Source organism: Crocuta crocuta, unplaced genomic scaffold (assembly GCF_008692635.1).
Source record: "Crocuta crocuta isolate KB4526 unplaced genomic scaffold, BGI_CrCroc_1.0 scaffold18, whole genome shotgun sequence".
NCBI classification, from domain to species: domain Eukaryota; kingdom Metazoa; phylum Chordata; class Mammalia; order Carnivora; family Hyaenidae; genus Crocuta; species Crocuta crocuta.
This window is the reverse complement of record NW_027532589.1, coordinates 1,603,207-1,621,576: the sequence shown is the minus strand read 5'-3', so window position 1 is coordinate 1,621,576 and position 18,370 is coordinate 1,603,207. Positions and strand designations below refer to the sequence as shown.

Genomic DNA, 18,370 nt, shown 5'->3' with positions numbered 1-18,370 from the left:
GTCATGATCTAGTGATTCATGAGTTCAAGCCCAACATTAGGCTCTATGTTGACAACTCAGAGGCTGGAGCCTGCTTCATATTCTGTGTCTCCCTATCTCTGCCCCTCCCCTGCTCATGCTCTATCTCTCTCAAAATTAAGCAAACATTTAAAAAATAATAAAATATGCATGACAAGCATACTATGAAAACAAAGGATATAGACTGTGATAAACTTATCAAATGATCAAATATAGCTCAATTTTTATGGAAATTATTAATGGAAAGGGGCTGTGTAAACCAAACAATTTTGTTGAAATAGCAGTAGTGGATATTGACATTGTCACTTGGACAAACTTTGAAAACTTTTTTTTTTTTNAAGTCAGACGCTTAACCGACTAAGCCACCCAGGCGCCCCAAACTTTTAAAACTTTTAACTTATGAAACAAAATTAATTTCTTCAATAACAAAGGCTTTCACAGATTTTCAGGCAGAAGCATGGCCATTATTGTGTTTTCTTATTTGAAAATGACACAATCTCAGAAAGTCAAGCTCATATGATTTGCTGTTCTTAGAGGATTTCTAAATGTAGTCCTGGACTAGCAACATCATCTGGCATTTATTAAGGACGCACATTTTCAAGTTTAACCCAGACCCACTGAGTAAGAAATTCTGATGTTGAAATCCAGCAATTTCTGGCTTAACAACGCTCCAGGTGATTCTAATGCATGCTAAAGTTTGCTTTGTGGTTTATCTTATGATTTCTGACCCGTTTGTAGTATGTGATACAGACAGACAAAGGGTTCCTGGACACATAATAGTTGCTTAAAGTATCTTTTTGATTGAGTCTCTCTTTTTGTTTTATAAATCCCAAAATTAAACTTTAATTTTTCAATGTTCATTTTGTTTTTCAAAGGATAGAAGTAGGACCACCATACCATTTCCAACCACTGTATTACAGCTTCTGGTCTATGTTTATTCTGTCTTCTCCATGTCTTTAATTATTTCCCTTTCTCTCAAATCACCATGTACTTTGATGTTTTCAAGAGCGAACTTTGAATTCTTCATGGATTAACCCCATCCTAAAAAGATCCATTAGTGTATCTTTTGTCCTGATTTCTGAGACCATCACAGGGCAAAAATTAGTAACCGCCAAGTAAGTAAATATAGATTTCAAGGAATGAATGCTTCCAACTCTATAAATAACCTTATCACTTGGATTAGATTAAACAAACAAACAAACAAAAGGACCATAAGGTTAAGTGTTTGATTTCAGTTAAATGTACCTTGCTTGTACTTTTACTTTTTGGAAGAGAATTTTTTTTTGGCCTTTTTTCTCCAAACAAGAAACCTCTGTATTAAAACCAATTTATAGTGAGACTTTACTGATTGAAGTAGAGAATCAGGAAAACTTTTTAACTGTCCCTTCCATAGTTCCAGACACACACACACCTTTGAATCCCAAGTTCTTGCCTGGTCAAGTCTATAATCTTTGATCTAAAACATTTTTTTCTGTTTATGATTACATGTACTAGAGACAGATTTACAAGTATGCTCATGAATGAAAAGTTATGTTGTTTGTTGTTGCTATTGTTCTAGTATTTATTTATTTGTTTATTTATTTTGGTTTGGGCAGAATAATCTGTCAAACTGAAAAACACAAGAGAGAGTAGAAGAAAGAAACAAGAAATTTCCCAGATATTGAATAGAAAAGCATGTAGGCTTCATCTCTACATGTAAAGACACTATTATTTCTGCAGTTTTTGACCTATTAATATTATGAGGCCCATCCTTGTTCACTTAGCAACTTCTGTTCATTCTTAAAGCTCTCTTTCATTTGCTTGTTTAAGAAAGTATTTAGGGGCGCTTAGATGGCTCAGTTGGTTATGCCTCCAACTTCAGCTCAAGTCACGATCTCATGGTTCTTGAGTTTGACTGCTACTTTGGGTTCTGTGCTGACAGCTCAGATCCTGGAGTCTGCTTCAGATTCTGTGTCTCCCTCTCTCTCTGCCCCTCCCCCCTCAAAAATAAATAAACATTAAAAAAAGAAAGTATTTATTGAATGTTTACAATGCTATAGAGTTTTTAAATTGTGTTAATATACACATAAAATTTACCACTTTAGCCATTTTATTTGTTTGTTTGCTTGTGAGAGAGCGTGTACATGTGCTAGCAGGAGAGAAGGGCAGAGGGAGAGAGAGAATTCCAAGCAGACTCCACACAGCACAGAGCCCTATGTGGGGCTTGATCATACAACACTGGGATCGTGACCTGAGCCAAAATCTGAAGTCAGATGTTCAAATGACTAAGCCACCCAGGGGTCCCTTTGCCATTTAAAAATATAGAGTTCTGTAGCATTAAGTGTATTCACAATGTGGCACAACCATCACCAGCATCTCCAGAACATTCTTGCCACTGTAATCTAAAAGTCTGTCCCTATTAAGTAATCATTCTCCATTCCCTCCTAACTCCCGAGGCCCTAGCAAACACTGCTTTCTGTCTCTGTGTTTGCTTATAATAGGGGCCTCATATCAGTGGGTCGATACAATATCTGTCCTTTTATGACTGGCTTATTTCACTCAGCATAATGTATTTAAGATTTATTCATGTTGTAGCATGCGTCAGGATTTCTTTTTTTTTTTTTTTACTTGAAATATGACTGATATACAATATCCTATTAGTTTCAGGTGTACATCACAATGGTATGATATTTTTGTACATTATACAAAATGATTTCCAGAAAGTCTGGTTACTATTTGTCACTACTCAAAGTTACTATAAGATTAGTGACTCTATTCCCAATGCTATACATCATGTCTGCCTGACTTATTTATTGTATAACTAGAAGTTTTTATCTCTTGATCATTTCCACCTATTTCAATCATCCCCCAACCAATTACCACTCTAGTAATTGAAAGTTTGTCTCCTCATTCTATGAGTCTGTTTCTTTTTCCTTTTTTTTTTTTTTTTTTTCCATTTGCTGGGTTTATTGGGTTGTATAAGTTCTCTATATATTTTGGATATCAACTGTCTATCATGTATATGATTTAAAACTATCTCCTCCCATTCAAAAGCTCTAATCTGTTATGTAAAGGCTTTATAACAAATCAGCCTTCCTACTGTTATCTTAAATTTATCTTAAATGGATTTCTAAGATTACATTATACTCATTCTACTGTACTTATTTACCTGCACCTCTATCTCATCCTTGAACTGTAAAATATCTCATTCACCTTTCTATTTCCAACACAAAGCATAGGTTACCACATGATGGGCCCTCAGTATATGCATACTTTAATCAAAACTGCAGAGAAAAATTAAGGCAATTAATATCATTTGATATTGTTTAAAGACTCACAGAGAAACTATTTGATACTTGAGGCAAATGCTTTTTGTTTATAATAATCCAAACTTCAATTTTGTTTTATTGTGACCATATAGACTATAAACTAATTTTGCTATTTTAAATACTTTTGAGAACATTTTCTTTCCATCAATGTTTTCTATTGATTCATTTGATTACACTTTTAGTCTAAGGCTAAAGAAAAATCACACTGTCTGGGTAGTGAGCTGATCATTTGCTGTTGGATACAGATGTACTAAAATATGTATTCCTAGGGATTTTACGAAACATTGCCCTCTGGTATGCAATCAACTCTTAGGAAACAATTTCAATGAAAGCTCAAGCTTGAAAACTTTTTATTAATATATGCAGATTCCATGTTTATTTAAAGTGACTACTCTAATTAGTGAAAACAGTCCATTTTCATCAGCAAGTAAAATAAATAAAAGCATATTGTTTGACTAGATAGCAATCACAGAGATAATGATATAAATTTACCATATGTTAACATAGAAAGGCAGCTTGTCAGGAGAATAGATATTCCAAAATAGTGTCAAATTTAGCTAAAAAAAATACTTTGAAGAACCATATATTAAAAAGAGAACCAGCCATTATACATATCACGCACCCATATAAGTGCATAAAAAGATTCACCCCTTTGGTAAAAAGACAACATCCCGCTAAATATATCACATATCCACTGGGCCATTAAAAACTGTGGATTCACCACACTTTAATCTAGGGATAATCAGAGTTTCTAAAAATTAATATTTCTTCTCCTCTTTTGTATCAAATGTAATTTAAATTGGTGATTCAATTAAAACATTGCAAGAAAGGTATTTAATAATATAGTACACTATTTCAAATGTTTAAAAGAAATAATACATTAGAAAATCATGGATACATTGTAATAAAACTGATTAACAGAAATAAAATAATATTTAGCCTAATATTTGTAGGCATATCACTAGAAGTCTTCAAATATAACTTTAATCTCAGAATAATACTGTGTGTTATGATTTCCATCCGGTGCTCCTTGAAACCCTGGCAATTTCATAAAGGCCCCAAGAGGCTGCCAGGAAGAAAGAAGAGGAATATGGCACATTCCAGACTTCCTGTCCTTGATTTAGGCTTTATCCAGAAAAGCTATCTGTGCCATCCCCACCCCCCCGCCATCTCTTCCATGTATATGATTTTGTTAGAATAAATCTTATGACAAAAACATATGAAAAACCAATGCTTTAAGGAGTTCATGGAAATCTCCAATTTTTATAAATGACCTTAATTTACTGATGGCTAAGGAAAGGTATGGAGAACTCATCAATGACCTCTGACTAAGTGATATCCCAGAGATTACATAACTTTTCCAAACGTACACATATGATGGAGTCAGAGTTCAGACAGGGTATCTTTGATTTCTAAATGGTTTCCCTTTGGAAATCTTAGACTCTGATCCAAAATGCAGAGTAATCATTTTTTTTCCTATTAAAACATCTATCAAATATCAGCTTCTATTTTCATAAATATTAAAGCTAGTTTTATTAGCTGTTATATTGAATTTTACTATTAACTTCAAACCAAAGAAACGGCAAGCACATATCTCACAAAATACGTAGAAGTTCATTAGCCCTTATAATTAATATTAATACTATGAATTATTAATTATATTTCATATCCGGCAAAAAAAAATCAGCTTCACTACTTCACACCTCATAGAAGCATCAGTGATTTATTCATCCTGAACTCCCTTTAAATTATAGGAAGTTCTTTGGTGACTTGAAAAATTTTTAAATTAGTCAAGACAAAAAAAATATTATTCAGAATTTAAAAAGTAAGGAATATCTTAAGTCTATTAATGGTTAATATTACTTGCCACATGTTCTCCCAAAATTCTACCAAATTATAAATGGAAACAAATAAAGGTATATTTAGTATTCATCATGCTTCTAAGAAACTTGGAAGAATTTTTATCATCCATGTTGCCTCTGGAGTTAGATTAAAAATCACAATATTTAAATCATTGGGCTATGTTGGCAAAACATAGGCTACAATAAAAACAACAACAACAACAACATACAAAAATCAAGAAGAATCTACAATCTGTCAACACTGTTTGTCTCTAGGATCTAAAATGCAAGGGATGTTTTAAGGACATAATTAGGCCAGTAATTTGCATGTCAAGGTGCTTAGGTTCAATGTGGAGTATCACACATGCTGTGCTTTACCTTCCAACTCTCTCCTCCCTACAATATCCCTCCTACAATAATGTCAACTTCCAGAAAACATCTTGGTACATATAGGATGGGCTGGGGAAGACAGTATGGAGCCCACATATTGTGTAACATGTAACCCCTACACGGAAAGAATTGTTGGCTTGAGATTCAGCAAGAAGAACCTTCCTAAAAGAGTATTCTTGGGAATGTAATGTGGTTTTTTTTCCCATCAATGTTATTTAGAGTGTTAGGGAGGTACAAAATAAAGAAAAGAGAAAAAACAATACAATATCAATGTCTGTGAGACTTAATGAGCTGGAATTTGCTTAGATGCTGAGAAGTGAACCAGGAATTAGTCAACTTTACCTGCCCTGTATCAGTGGGTCTTGGAAAATTAGCAAAATCAAGAGCAATAAATACTGAGTCTAAATAGACAGTCCTATCTCCAGAGATAAATAGGAAAAAATTTTTATAAATAAAAACTAAACAACATCATCCTGAGGAATCAGAGGGAAAGGTAGTGACTGATATTTACCTATTTGTATAAGACTAGATATTTTAAAAAACAAAATTGGTTTAAAAACCTGTTTAACAACTAAAAGAGATATATGACAATGAACTTTATATATAATCATAGCATAACACCGTAAGGAATAAAATGGAGATTAAAACATTTAGAATGATATAAAGGAATATAATTAAGATCTTCAATGGACCAAAATTTCATTAGCAGCTTTGCAAATACTGAGTAGAATTGAAGCCTAAAAACAGGAAGGAAAAAAAGGAGACAAGTAACATAGAAGGTAAATTTGAGAGACTCTGAGAATAAGCAGGTTATTCAAGAGATTAAGGTAATAAGGGACGAAATGATGGATAAAAAGGGCTCAGAGTAAAGAGTTATCCTAAGCATTATAGGTCTCTCTGAGGGAATAAACCAGGTAATTCTATTATCAAAATGTCACTTCTTAGCAAAATCCTGGGCATTGACTACCAATCACTGTTTACATCCTCTTCCTTTGAAATTGACCTTTTAGATTACATGAAATCAATAAATCTGTGATCAGAAAAACTCATTATAGAAGGCCAGAAAAGCCAGCAAAATATGAATACTGATTAATAACAAAACTAAGAATCACAAGGTTGGTTTTGAATGTAGCTCTCTCTTTGCCTTGTGCTCTTGCGAAAAACCAGTCATCCCAGAATTTACTTCCTCTAACTCTAAAACAGGGCTTCAGGTGATGACCATGGATGGTGGCAGTTAATGCATATGGCTTCAGTTCAGCTCAAAATAGATACATACAGATTGAACCCCTTAAAACGCCATAGAGGATTAAAGTTAACTCAACCTGGTGCCCATTCTCAAATACCTTATTCTAAACTGAGAAAGACCTCTTAAAATTCTCCCAGACTTGGCATTCTAAGATTAACTGCCATTGCACTGAGAAGTTAGAAAAATCCAGGAGGAAAAACAAAAATGATTCAATATAGAAACTCTGTTTATAAAAGGAGAAACACCAAAAAATTCTATAGGTGTTCCTGAAGATATGCTGTGTTCTGAATACTTTACCTGTATTCTGCCTGAGTATTTGGATCATCCCTAACTGACATCTGCAGCCTCTTTTAGTTCGTGGTATCCAGCATGGCCCTAAGGAACTATCTACCCCATCATTAAAAATGTCACTTTTTAGTGCTCACTTCGGTAGCACATATACTAAAATTGGAACGATACAGAAAAGATTAGCATGGCCCCTGCGCAAGGATGACACGCAAAAATGTCACTTTTTAAGGATCCAAGCTATTCCTATTTAAAAAGTCTCCATTTTAGAATTTTTTAATTTTTTATTTTATATCCTATCTGGAGCTAGAAAATACTGGACATAAGCAAAATCCACTGCCCATTGGCATACTGGATACCTCCAACAGCCCCCTTGATTCTAGCAGAGTCTGTATAGTTTCAGTCTGCCTAATTTGTTCAAGTAGAGTTCCATGACACAAATGAGTATTTCAGGAATCCCGAAGGAAACAATATTTCTATTTCTTAGAGCTTATCTCAGCAACTGTGGAAAACAAGCATGGTGTTCTTATACATGTCCATCAGTAATCATGCAACACTCTGGGAGAGTGTTGGTCACAGTGATTTTGTTCTTTTATTAAGCTTGAAGCAAATTGATGGATTTCCTGGTTTTAAACAGTTAAAAGAAGAAATAATGTTCTCTGCTATTTGTAAATCTCCTAAAACTATAAGGAAACATCTGAAGTTTACCATCACAATGATATCTATTTTCAAATTAAGATGTGGATCTCTGGTATCATTTGCCAAAGTAATCACATGCTAGACTTTGTTTTTGATGCTGAAAATACAGAGACAAGATGTAACACCCATGCTCTAAGGAAACCGAGTTCAGGAGCATGAGTCTCAAACATGGACCAGAATGAAAATAGTCCAGGGAAAATTATTATTATTTTTTCTAATTAGAAGTGCCTAGGAAAGTCACGGTTAAATTTGCAACAGAGCTGATGTTTCATAAGTAAGAATCTGCTCTTGGTCTGGAAAGGGGAGTGGATCTGGGGACACAAACCCATATGTTGAGGGAGCACGCAACAAGGTATTCTCTTCTCATGGCTTCAACACTGCCCCTTGGTATGGCAAGTCTTCAAGCACAGAGAGTGGTAGTGTAGTGAGGTGATACATAGACAAGAGAGGAAAATGTCAGACCTATGTAGCCTAGGCTTTTACGATCGCTCCTCAAGTTACACGAGCTTTAAACAATAGGAACTTCAAACAGCAGGAAGGGCATCTCTAGCTTCCCAAAGTGGCAGCAGCAGTTGAAATTTCAAAGCAGATAAAGAGAATGCATCTAGGCTGCTGGGCAAAACTGGACAAAACAAAAACTAGAATAAACAATAATAACACAGCAATGGTTTCATTCTCTAACTTTGATTTTCTTCTAATGCATGCCCTCTCTAAGCCAAGCTTTTTGGATTTTAGGTTTAATTATTTTCTTTCTTTTTTTTGAACTTTGTTTTGGTTTAATTACTTTCTTTTTTCCAGCTTTATTGAGGTATAAGTGATGCATAAAAATTGTACATATTTAAGCTACACAACTTGATGTTTTCATAGTCATATAAAGTGGCAAATAATCACCGCAAACTAACATTACCATTGGACAGAATTAACATTACTTTTTCTTTTCCTTTTTCTTTTTGTGGTTGAAACACTTACAGTCTACTCTCTTAGCAAATTTCAAGTCTAACACGACAGTATTATCTCTAGTCACACTTCTATATTGGATCCCCAGAATTTATTCATCTTGCATGAATGAAACCTTGTACCTTTCATTCTCTCTTTATCTAAGGAGGTAAAGCATCCCCCACCAGATTTGTTATTGTTAGCTGTGTGAGCCTCAAAAGTTCCTTAACTCCCTGAGCTCTGGTTTCTCAGCTGTAAAGATCATTTAAAAAATTCATTGTGTTGTTGTGAAGATTAAGTAAGGTTGTATCATGAAAGGCAGTTAGCACTGTGTCTGGCACACACTCAAATAACTATTTGTTATTGCTGTTGAGCTTTGACAAAGTATTGCCAAGAAATAGTGACAGATTTGCTCGAGGTCGTACACTCTATGGAAGTTAAAATCAATTCTCATTCAATAAGAAAAGAGAAAAAAGTTTAAGTGGTTTAAATTTTTTGGAAAACCTATATCCTTTATGATGTTCACAGTGGCTTTAGAAGTAAGGCATAAGAGGGGGTGCCCCATGTGGCTCAGTTGTTTAAGTGTCCAACTTCGACTTGGGTCACGATCTCGTGGTTCATGAGTTCAAGTCCCACATTGGGCTCTCTGCTGTCAGCTCAGAGAGTGCTTCGGATCCTCTCCCCCAACCAACTCCCGCCCCTCCTCCACTTGTGTTTTCTCTCTTTCTCTCTCAGAAATACATTTAAAGTTTTTAAATAAATAAGGCATAAGAAGAATTATCCTTTCAATTGTATGGGTAAAAACATGATGACTTTAAGAAGTCAAATGACTTGTCTACCATATTGACCAGAAAAGCTCTGGTTTCTGGAGGTTTAAATTTTACCCTGTCAGACACCTGTGTGACATACAGACGGGCTGCTCCTCCACCTTGATGGCTAATAAGGCTCTTAGAGAGCAACAAGTCTGAATGGCTCACAGCAGTGAAGTCACTTAATCCTGAGCCTGGGAAGATTATGGAGCCCTTAAGCTCCAGGAAGCCTTACTCACTTTTCTGACTAATATATGTATCTTTCTTTAATATTTTGAATATAATAGACTCTTAGTAAAGATAAAATCTAAGAAGTTCAATAGGGTGCCCGGATGGCTCAGTAGGTTAAGCATCCAACTCTTGATTTTGGCTCAGGTCATGATTTCACAGTTGATGAATTACAGCCCCACATCAGGCTCTATACGATGGTGCAGAGCCTGCTTGGGATTCTCTCTCTCTCTCTCTCTCTCTCTCTCTCTCTCTCTCTCTCTCTGCGTCTTTCTCCCTCTCCCTCTGCCTCTCTCTTTCCTTCCCTCCTTCTCTGTTCCTCCCCAACTTGTGCTGTCTCTCTCAAAATAAATAAACTTATAAAAAAGAAATAAAATCTAAGGAGTTCAATATTTAAAATAAATAACATTTCACATGGGTGTGAGTGACAGAAATAATAGCAGAAAACCAAGTTAACATTCACACTCCCAGGAAAGAGGGAAACATACACACATACAACTAATTAATATCTGTACTGTTTTTCACTTACAAATTATGTATCATCACAGATCAGGTAGCTGTGAGCTACCTGCTTTCAGATGCTATTTGCAAGCACATGCCAGTGACAGGTTAATGGCTTGGGTAACAGCCCCAGCAATGAGTGTTCAAGCTCATTAAGACTGGCATGGGTATTGAGAGCACAAAGGAGGACACAGAGGTGTTATCAACTGAAAGTGCAAAATGAGATCAGTTTTTAAATTATTTTTCAGCAACTCCATATGGCCAGTCAAACCAAAGAGAAAAGAGCTTCATATCATATACTGAAAGTTTCTTGTATGCAAATGAGAAGCAGAGAAATTTCTGTGAGAACTGACACCATTCCCTAGGAACCACTTTAGACCTAAACCAACTGGTCTCCTAAACCAAAGAACTAATAAAATAGTGGTTTAGGGGCGCCTGGGTGGCTCGGTCGTTTAAGCGTCCGACTTAGGTTCGGGTCAAGATCTCATGGTTCATAGATTTGAGCCCCACGTTGGGCTCTGTGTTGACAGCTCAGAACCTGGAGGCTATTTCATGTTCTGTGTCTCCCTCTCTCTCTGACCCTCCCCTGATCATGCTGTCTGTCTGTCTGTCTGTCTCTCTCTCTCAGAAATAAATACAACAATAAAAAATAGTGGTTTAGACAAAACATTTATGTTGATTTGGAGATAAAACAGTAAAAGCTTAGAACTAAAGTTGGCCTTAGAGGTCATCTTTATAACCTCATATCAATTACATGAATCCTCATAAGGTACTCTTATTGAAGGATTACCCAACCTCTCTATAGTATTAGCAGGGATGGAGAACTCACTATTTTCTAGTTCATCCTAACCAAAAGTTGGAAAACTGCACTTTCCAGATTGGACTTATCATAGTTGATAAGACATCCATCCCTGCTGATTTCCATTTAGTTAACTCAAGTCCACAAAATCAGTGCGACCTCTTACAGGATGGCCTTTCATATCCAGTGATGCTTCTGATAACACCTCTAATTCCTTGCTTTTCTACGTCTGAATTTTCACAACCATCTTTCAGGAATTCTAACTCATAATTCTGGTCTGCTTCCCTGCATACACTATTTTTTAAAAGTTATTTTATACCTTCTTTTAATATTCATTTAATTTTGACAGAGAGAGAGAGAGAGAGAGAGAGAGAGAGAGAGAAAGCAAGCAGGGGGAGGGGCAGAGAGAGAGGGAGACACAGAAACTGAGGCAGGTTCCAGCCTCTGACCTGTCAGCACAGAGACTGATGTGGGGCTCTAACTCCCAAACCGCAGAACAGGACCTGAGCCAAAATTAGATGCTTAACAGACTGAGCCACCCATGCACCCCAGCTTACATACACTTTTAATGAATGCTGTCATTCAGAATTAGCACAATTCCAGAAAGCAACTAGGGTCAGCATACAATTCTCTCCAGGACCGCCTCTCCAACAACTGGAAACTTTAACTTCCATGAGATTTATTCCTTTAACTTTTCCAATCCTAGTTATTCACACTCCTATCTCTTTCCTAGAATGAAACAAGATTCTTAAGATGATGGTGATGATGACAAACTGCTGATAATTACTTAGAGGTTCATTGTACTACTCTTTCCACTTCTATGTATAAAAGAAAAAATTCCACTATAAAAGTTGTATAAAAGATGACAAAACCAGAATGTCTCATGTTCAGACTTTTCACACTGTCCCAAACTCTCAATTATCATTTGAAACAAGGAAAACTTCATATTTTAACTCATAAATAGATATGTAGGGCATTAAGGGCATTAAGTCATTAGTGGTGATTTAAAAAAAAGTGTTGCCATCTTACCTAAAAGCATCAATTTGATTATTAGCTTAACTCATGTCATTTAACAAGTCCATCAGAAATTGAGAAAGAGTAGCATCAAGTTTTGAAAGTGACAGCAGAGAACTGTAAAATACTAACAGTGTTAATAATAAAACTTCCATCACAGCAGGGGATACACAGTTTAGAAATATGCACGAGCCACACTGTCATCCGCTTGAGGCCCTATTGTGCACAGCACTCAGATTTGGACAATTCCAAAATGAGAAAACTGGAGAAATTCGATGATTTATTCAATCAAATCTTCTTGTCATGCAGATAAAGAATGTGAGGTCCAATAAGATGATGAAGTTTGCCCAAGATGAATATTCAACTATCGAGCCAGGACTGCTGAATCTCAGTGTGATACTGTTCTCTATGCTAAGTTAAGCTTTAAATTCCAACCGTGTGTGCATATTATTTCAGAGGTCTTACATAAACTGATTAGAGAAATTTTACTTTTTCCTACATTAACTATTTATATAGCATATGCTTATTATATATATTAAGACAGACATATAAATAGCTGCTCAAACTCACTAATCATTAGGGAAATGAAATCAAAATCATAATGGAATAATTACCTCAGCCCAGTCAGATTGACTAAAATCAAAAAGACAGGAAATTACAAATCTTATCAAGGACAGGAAGTGAAAGGAATCCTCACACACTGTTGGTGAGAATGCACACTGGTCCAGCCATGATGGAAAACAATATGGAGGGTCCTCAAAAAACTCAAAATAGAATTACCATACTATCCAATAATTCCACTAGTGGGTATTTTGCCAAAGAAAAATTTAAAAAAAGCAATTCAAAGAGAGACATATTCTTTATATATTTCAGATATTAGCTCTACTTCTGGGACATACCTTTGGTAAATACCTTCTCCCACTGAGTAGGTTGCTTGTTGCTCTATTGAGGGTTTCCTTTGCTGCATAAACAGCTTTCTTTTGCCATGTAGTTCCAATGGTTTATTTTTGTTTCTGTTTCTTCTGCCTGACAAAACGTGTCTAGAGCCGATGTCAAAGAAATTACTGTTTATGTTTTCTTCAAGGAGTTTTATGGTTTCTGAAGCTTTATGGTCTCAGATCTTTAGGTATTTCTCTGTTTGTAAAGGTGTTTAATACATTTGGAGCTTGTTTTTATATATGATACAGAAGAGTAACCCAGTTTCTTTTTTTTGCATATAGATATCCAGTTTTTGCAGCACATTTGTTGAAAAGACTATCATCTTATGTTTGTTCTTGTCTCTTTTGTTATAGCTTAATTGGCTTTAGTAAGTGTGGGTTTATCTGGCTTCTGTTTTCTACTCCATTAATATAATGTGTCTATTTTATTTTTTATATTTTATTTATTTTTGAGAGAGAGATAGAGACAGCATGAGCAGGGGGGGATCAGAGAGAGAGGGAGGCACAGAATCTGAAACAGGCTCCAGGCTCTGAGCTGGCTGTCAGCACAGAGCCCGACGCGGGGCTCGAACCCACGAACCATGAGATCATGACCTGAGCCAAAGTCAGACGCTTAACCGACTGAGCCACCCAGGCGCCCCATAATGTGTCTATTTTTGTGCCAGTGCTATACTGTTTTGATTACCATAGCTTTGTACCCTATCTTCATTTCTGGGATTGTGATACCTCCAGTTTTTTCATCTTTCTTAAGATTGCTTTGGCTATTCAGGATCTTCTGGGGTTCCACACAAATTTTAGTATTACTATTTATAGTTTTGTGAGAAATACTGTTGGTGTTGATAGTGCATTAAATCTGTAGATTGCTTTGGGGAGTAGGGATATTTTAACAATCTGCATTGTTCCAATCCGTGAGCATGGAATATCTTTCCGTTTGTTTGTGTCATCTACAATTTCTTTCATCAGTGCTTTATCCCTTTTGGAGTACAGCTCTATCACTATCTTGGTTAAGTTTTTTCCTGGGTAATTTCATCTTTTTGGTGCAACTGCAAATGTTTTTTTCTTTAATTTATCTTTCTGCTACTTCATTATTATTAGATAGAAATGCAATTGATTTCTGTATATTAGTTCTGTATTGTGCAACTTTACTGAGTTTATTTATCAGTACTAGTAGTTTTCTGGTGGCATCATTAGGGTTTTATACATAGAGTATCATGTTATCTGCAATTAGTGAACATTTTTCTTCTTCCTTAACAGTTTGGGCATATATTTTGTCTGACTGCTACAGCTAGGACTTGCAGTACTGTGTTGAATAGCATGTGGATTGAAAAAAAAAATCATCTATTTGCTTTAAACCTCAGTTTTGTTATTTATAAAAGGAATATATCTCTACTTAGGAAACTATAAAATTAGATACAATAAATTAAAAATGCAAATCATGCCTTTTGGCTACTATTAGATGCCCTCTCCCAAAAGCACACATTTTATTATTATCAGTAACAGTAAATTGATGAAGGCAGATATTACAACATCATTTTTGTATCCCTAAAGTATTATTAGAAAATAACATAATTTTCATCAAAACCAAAATTAAAAGGCAAATACAGAAAAGAAGTAGAACTAGATCTGATAAACTTCCTGTTATGTGTGAACATAATACATGAACACACAGGAAACAAAACCACTGTTTGGATGGAACATTTCAGTTGACTCAGTGCTTGTGTTTGAAATGACTTACCATAGAGAGTGTTAGCCATTTAATGATGAACAATATTATCTATAGCAATTCTCCTAGCTAAAGGCTTTCTGTAATGTGCCTACATGTTAATACTTGTTTATTCAATACAAACTAACGGAATAGTTGACTGTGTGCTATTGAAATATCTCAATGTCCCATCCAAACTAATTATATGACCAAAATGATGAAGTAAAACTAGCTTTAGAAAGAAATGCACATGTGTGCTTGTACATGGTTGCATGTGCACACGTGCGTGCACACACACACACACACACACACACACACAGAAAATGTGGCTCAAAGGAAAGGAAGATGAATTAAAAGCATGTAAATGTAGATGTTATTACGGTTTGCTGCAAGAGCTTTTTTTACTTATAGTTACAATCAATGATACAAAATGATTTTACTTTCTCAAAATTACCTAAGAATTCTAATCAAATTCAGACAGATATGTTAATGGAAATTTTTACTTATTATTAGGTGTTTCCATTAATATGCCTTTCCTTAAGCTGGCGATGTGGGCTTTTTTATATTTATAAACATATCAAATGTTAGTTTAAGGATAACACAAAAAATTCATATGAGACATTTTATCTACTCCAGTGTATCATTGGATATAAAGCCTGGATTCTAGCCAGAGCTCATCACTGACTTTGAATCGCAAGGAAGTGAAGAAAACCTCTTTTTGCCTCAATTCACTCATATATAACACAAAATTAATGCCCACTCTCACTGCCAGAGAAGGTGTTTCAAAGAAATACAAATAAATAATGTGGAAATATCCTAGAAAAGTAGAAAGGTAATCATAAATTCTGATGTACTATAAATTAGTTTCTGATGAAACTGTAAAAATTTCACCTATTAGGTGAAATTCCTATTACCAGCATCTATTTCAATTCTAATGAAAATGAAATAGTTGATAAGCATCAGAGCAATTTCAAATTCTTGTTTCAAATGGTGATCTAATAAAAGATTAAGTCAACTAAAGGAAATTAAGATACAACAAAAATAGCAATACTATTAATATTTTAATTATATGCCAATAGTGAATTGATCAGCTCCTTTCACCATTAATTTTTAAATAATTTTTAATGTTTATTTATTTTGAGAGACAATGAGTGGGGAAGGGTCAGAGAGAGAGAGAGAGAGAGAGAGAGGATCCCAAGTGGGTTTCACACAGTGAGCACAGAGCCTGATGCCAGGCTTGTTCCCATGAACCATGAGATCATGACCTGAGAAGAAATCAAGAGTTGGACCCTCGATTGACTGAGCCACCCAGGCGCCTCATGTTCTTTCACCATTAATTTTAAACATACACCCCTAACACACATGGCAATATTATCCTTTAATCCTAAATATTTTGCTAATTGCTATGACACTGTCACATTAAAGCCTTGTTTTCCCAGCAATGCCCTCCTTCTTCTATGCCCACAAGCCCTCTACAGGCACACCAAACTTCATCTCTTCCATAAAGCCTATTCTAGTCATAACCTTAAATTAATTTCTTACAGTTCTATTTTACATGATTTTTAAAAATAATAACCCAGAAATGTATCACTGAATTTTCATCTAGTTTCTAAATCCTCTAGGTCCCTTAATTATACTTTGTATCTTGTAACTTAGTCAGTGGTACATGTATATATTAGTAATAACAAGTAACACATATAAATGAAGACTGTATCAAATAAAGTGGAGATAAAGAGAACAAAAAACAATGTTCAAAAAGCAAAATGTGCTAAGTGTGTATACTCTCTCATACCTGAGAGAAAGATGTGGGACATGGGGATATGTTTCCAATTCTGGGGGGAAAATGGTAAATCAAACCTCATCACAGTTTGGATTGAATATTTCTTATAAATCTCATTATTTCTACACTATGCCTTACTACAGCCTTTGATTACTAATTTCATGTCTTTAAACCCTAGCTATCAAAAAAGATACTCTACACAATGAGAAAGAACCTTAATACTCATAATTTCCCAGTGCGAAAGGGCTGTCTCTATTCGTCTTTATGCTCCCATATCTGTAAGCATTGTTGGCTATGCTCCATAAATAGTCTTCAATGTATAAAAGGATAAATGAATAAATTGGTGGAAAGGTAGGTGTCAATGTCAAAGTGTCTATGAATCTAAATTTGTGTTGACAAACTTGGACCCTGGGCCTACAAAGCCTAGAGCAGCCACAATCGTGTGAAATGCACTGTCTATGAGAACACTATTTATCACAAACCTTTCAAATGGCCACAGATCTTACTTGAAATATACAAAAGCCTATGCAGGGCATATAGCTACAACTAAATAATGCTTGGTGATGAACTTTAAGCTTAACTGTTGCACCCAACTCAGACTCTTTTTTCCTTCTTTTAAGGAAATCCAACTGTAGTTTTCTATTTCAAAAAGTAGGTTGTAACATGAAAGTTTAGTTCTCTTAATTTATTTTTTTAAGTTTCTTTTTTTAAAAAAATTTGTTTTAATGTTTTTCATTTATTTCTTAGAGAGGGAGAGAGAGAGCGTGAGCAGGGAAGGGTCAGAGAGAGAGGGAGATACAGAATCAGAAGCAGGCTCCAGGTTCTGAGCTAGCTGTCAGCACAGAGCCCAATGCGGGGCTCAAACCCACTAACCGTGAGATCATGACCTGAGCTGAAGTTGGACGCTTAACCAACTGAGCCACCCAGGTGCCCCAGTTCTCTTAATTTAAAGTCTCATTTCTATGTCCATCTCCTTTTAAATTCTGTAAAGTAATCATTGTATTTATAAAACAAAGAACTACTGTCTTCCTGATTTATTTTTAACTTGAAATGTTAACACTGAATTTTATGGGTAAACTCATTTCCCTATTCTCCTGCAGTGTTTAGTATAAATTCTGTCATTTTAAGACAAAAAGAATTTTAAAAATATTTCCTCAAAAAAGCTATTTAGATTTAAATTTCAAACAAAAATTTGAATACTTGCAGTTAGTACGTAAGGTTGCTATAATATGATTTCCATAAGCAATAGTTTGATTTTAATTTTTATTCTTAGTGCTTTAAGGTAGATTAAACTTCAGTAAAAGCACAATGTGACATATAAATCATATAGCAATAAGGAAACAAATGTTTTTGGTAATTAGATATATATAAATATGTTTTAATGGTACATTTTTGTATGCACTTTTTTAAATGTTTTTTTTAAATTTATTTCTGATAGAGAGAGCGTGAGCAGGGGAAGGTCAGAGAGAGAGAGGGAGACACAGAATCTGATACAGGCTCCAGGCTGTCAGTATAGAGCCCGACGTGGGGCTCAAACCCACAAACCATGAGATCATGACCTGAGCCAAAGTTGGACGCTTTACCGACTGAGCCACCCAGGCGCCTGTTATATGCATTTTTTTAAATTTTGGCAGGAAAATATCTAAGATTGTAAAATATTTTGACATATGTTACTCTAAAAAAGAAAGAACATTGACCGGGATAATAATTAATTATATCTTTAACCTCATTAATCAATTCTCTGAGTTATGATTCAGGAACCATGGATGTTGTGATTTTAATAGCCCTCTCGAGTGTTTTTATTATGGAGAATAAAAAGAACATTAGTAAAATACAGGGAATATTCTCTCCAAAACTCTTGGGAAATAGGGAATAA

At 35.1% G+C, this 18,370-nt stretch overlaps 1 non-coding gene and 1 pseudogene across 1 annotated transcript; one reads left to right on the top strand and one right to left on the bottom strand.

The window, feature by feature from the left end:
* Positions 1–7,220: 7,220 nt before the first annotated feature.
* On the top strand, positions 7,221–7,318 carry LOC144244349 (U6 spliceosomal RNA; annotated as a pseudogene).
* A 6,245-nt stretch (positions 7,319–13,563) lies between these two features.
* On the bottom strand, positions 13,564–13,648 carry TRNAQ-UUG (transfer RNA glutamine (anticodon UUG)). The gene has a single exon. It is a non-coding gene; the product is annotated as a tRNA-Gln (tRNA).
* Positions 13,649–18,370: the final 4,722 nt, after the last annotated feature.